A 4,273-nucleotide genomic window follows, 5' to 3' on the forward strand; every position below is an offset into this window, starting at 1 on the left:
TGGGCCATTACTTGAACCATTAAGTCACCCAGTGTACACAGCCATGTTTTTCAATGCAATTCTGACTGGTATAGTTCAGTTAAGTTCAGTTTTATTTTGGTCAAAAAGCAAAGACATTACATTACATGTATTATTATTGTTATATATATATATAATTTTTTTTGAGACCAAAAGGGTTTAGGCTGAAGCCAATGGCTTATTGTGCCTTATCGGGGGGGGGGGGGGGGGGGGGAGAGTGGGGGACATAAAACAGACAGAGAAAAAAAAACAGAAGAGAGAAGGAAAACTAAAAAACTAGACAAAAAAACAAACAACCAAACACAAAAGAGAACACAAGGAAAAGTAAAACAGAAAGATACACAGGAGAAGACAGATTTGATCACACAGAATCCAGAGTCGCACATGAGAAGAATGTTATATATATATGATTATTATATGGTTATTATATTACTTTGTCATACTAATATGATTTAGTAAAAATACTAGGTTTATAATGTTCTATACTTATCTATAATGTTAGATTTATACATTCTTTTAAATGTGTTAATTGAGCCGCACTTTTTCAATTCATTGTCTAAGCCGTTCCATAGTTTCACACCTCTTACGCTTATACATCTCGCCTTTTTGTTGATTCTTGCCTTAGTCCCCCTGAATATGCCGAATCCCCTGAGATTGTACCTGCTCTCTCGAGCCTCGAACAACTCCTGGACACAGGGCGGAAGCAGTCTGTTATGTGCTTTATACATTATAACTGCTGTTGAGAGGTCTACCAGATCATGCAATTTTAGGGTGTGAGACTGAATAAAAAGTGGATTTGTTGGTGTGTAATAATCAGCGTGATTTATAATTCGGATTGCTTTCTTTTGGAGAAGAAATATGGAGTTGATGTTTGTTTTATAGTTGCTCCCCCATACTTCCACACAATAACTGATGTGCGGAAGTACGAGGGAGCAATACAGTAAGTATAATGATTTCTGGTCCAAAATGAGTTTCATCTTATACAGTATTGCGATAGTTTTAGAGACTTTGGTTCTTAAATTGTTTATGTGTGTATGCCAGTTAAGTTTGTTGTCAATTATAATTCCTAGAAATTTACTGTCTTGTACTTTTCGACATCGGCAAACTTGATTTTGATCTGTTTGTCTATTTTCCTGTTTCCAAATATGATGAATTTGGTTTTGCTTAGATTTAGTGACAGTTTATTAATATCAAACCATTTTTTCAGAGTTATGAGCTCTTTTTCTACTGTGTCCAGGAGCTGCTCGAGGCTCCCCCCTGAGCAGTACAGACTTGTGTCATCCGCGAACAATACGCAATTTAAGTTTTCCATTATTTCACATATATCGTTTATGTACATTATGAACAGTTTTGGCCCAAGTACAGAGCCTTGTGGGACTCCATATGAGATGTTTTGTTTTTCAGACTCAACATTATTCATACATACATGTCTACATGTCTGTTGCCTAGGTAGCTCTCCAGCCATGCATTTGCAGTTCCTCGTATACCATATCTTTAGGAGCAGGCCATGATGTATGGTGTCAAATGCCTTGCTCAGATCAATAAAGACTCCTACAGTATATTCATTATTGTCAATTGCTGTTGATATATGTTCTACCAATTCCGTGACTGCCATAGAGGTGGACCTGTTTGATCTAAAACCATACTGGTGATTGCTTAATAAGTTGTGTTTTTCTATGAAGTTATCAAGCCTTAGCGCAAACAGTTTTTCTAGAATTTTTGAGAATTGTCACAGCAGAGAGATAGGTCGGTAGTTTGTGAAGTTATATTTGTCTCCATTTTTGAGGAACTACTTTAGAAGTCTTCATACTGTTTGGGAAGACCCCAGTTAAAAATGATTGATTGCAGATGTATGTGAATGGTGCAACTATACAATTTATGATGTCTTTAATTAGTGCCATATCTATGTCTGTACAGTCAGTTGACTTCTTGTTTTTGAGCTTCCGGACAATTTCCAGGATTTCACTTTCGTTTACAATCCTGATGAAGATTTGGATTCTGTTTTATTATACTTTCATTTAGACCTTCACTATCTCTCTGCTCTGGGATGTTTTTTGCAAGAGCAGGCCCGACATTTACAAAGAAGTTATTAAATTAATTTGCTATTTCTATGGTATTATTTATAATAGTGTCATCTTTAATAAAATGATTTGGGTAGTTGTTACTTACCTGGCCCTTTTTAATGATACTATTCAAAATCTTCCATGTAACTTGGATGTTACTTCGGTGCTGTTCCAATTGTTTATGATAATATTCCTTCTTTTTATATATAATAATATATTATAATACTAATTTATTTATTTGTATATGTTTTATATCTACTTTCTGCCTCCTTTGTTCTATGTTTCATATATAATCTATATAATGTGTCTATATAGTAGTAGCAGAACAGAATGTTCTTTAATAACATACTGTAGGAACATCATGTTGCCAGGAAACATTTCAATATATTTGTATATAAATGTTATATATAAATAATATATATTTGACTGTAGATCTAGGGGCTGTCTGCCTCCCTCAGCGATAACCATGTCTGTTCCGACGAGGCCTTTACTTTTCACCTCTAACGGTTTGCTGTGGTTGCACGTTTGCTGCCAATTCAGCTGCGGAGATATCAGAATCGGGCCCAGTGCAAGCTAAGGGAAGGTCAAATGCCCTATAAAGACAGACATACAGGGGCAGGGTATTGAGACTGAAGAGCCATCGTTTTCTGTAGTCCTCGCTTCACTGCACACAGTGCTCACACAGAGATAGGGGGAAAAGAAAGTGGTGATCACACGATTCCTGTTAGTAGCCATATTACTCAGAGGTCTAACTCTGCGTTAAAACACACTTTTGTGCGGCTGTCCCTCTGTAGTTGTTGAAAAAGAGTACGATGAATACAAAGTTAGCAAAAACACACTTTTTCAGTTTACACTTACAAAGAGTGTGCAAAATGGATGATGAGATCTGAGGATGATGAGGATGGATACTGGTAGCAGTAGGCTGCTCTGTGTTTCTTGATGCTGGTATAAGGAATGGGCAGATCCACGGGCAGATCCACGACATTGAGAGCATAGATATATATAAGAAAGGCTAGATAACATTAAGCAGATAAGCATCCTGAATCATAGCCACGTTGATAACGTTCGTAATAAACCAACCCGTTTGTAATAAACCAACCCGTTTGTAAATCTGTCAAGATTTGAGTGAGTTATGACTATTTTTGTTTGAGCTGCCATAGAACATACTGTACTGTAGCCCCAGGCCTGGCCTTGAACCACCTAGCCTTTATATATGTTGATTGATTGAGAGTGCCTTTCTCACTTTACATTTCAATTATATTTCACATGATTTTCTCTTACAGCCATTTACTTTACTGATGACTGTTTCAAACACTGTTCCAACATCCTCAGTGTTCTGTACAATTACCCAAATAATCCGTAAGAGTCCCATTTACAAATGATAAATTAACACAGGGTTCACTGCTGCTCCAGTAGAGCTACATCAGACAGAATAAGAGTCTTGTGCCAGTCTTTTTTTGTTTTGTTCCAGAGGCGTATTAGTATTCTGTAATATCTGTTGTAGTTAGAATAGGAAAATGTTCTTGATAAATAACATCATATACCATCTGCTGAATACCTATTCAGTTCCTATAGCATCTTTTAGCTTTTTTGTCCTGGGCCTCACTTGAATGAAAAGCCTCCCCACTCACTAATACCATGTGACCATGAAAATGGAATGTGTCTTATCCGATGCCCTTCTGGAAAAGGATCCAATTGCAGTTGCAAAGAAGGAATATTTCAAGTTAGTTTACACTATATGGACAGTATGGAGTTCCGAGTTACGCTATGCTATGCGGTATTAACATGTGCTCTACCAATTTAGTTATACAGGACTTTGGCACGGAGAGATGCTGGTTTAATTTATACTTAGTCATATGTATACATGTGACATGTATAATTTAAGTTTATGAATTCCTAGCACACCTGCCTTCAGACACTCCTCACCCCAGTAGCCATTATATAATCCATAGGGGCCAGGGGCCTAACAGGTGCCAAATCTCCCTCAGCTCCCAGACAGTGACTGATAGATATATTTGGTCTAGTTTGTGGGTGAATGGCCTTTTGACCTTTTGACCTTTTAATCTAATTGCCCTGTGACTGACATTTGATGTCCGGCTGTCCCACTGACGTTAAAATAGTATGGTTCTGGCCCTGCCGGAGTCTCGATAGTAGCCCTTTTCCCTAGCCAGCGTTGGTAGATAAGAATTGTT

The sequence above is a fragment of the Protomyctophum parallelum genome (assembly GCF_964188405.1).
Source record: "Protomyctophum parallelum genome assembly, chromosome: 20".
Taxonomy (NCBI): Eukaryota; Metazoa; Chordata; class Actinopteri; order Myctophiformes; family Myctophidae; genus Protomyctophum; species Protomyctophum parallelum.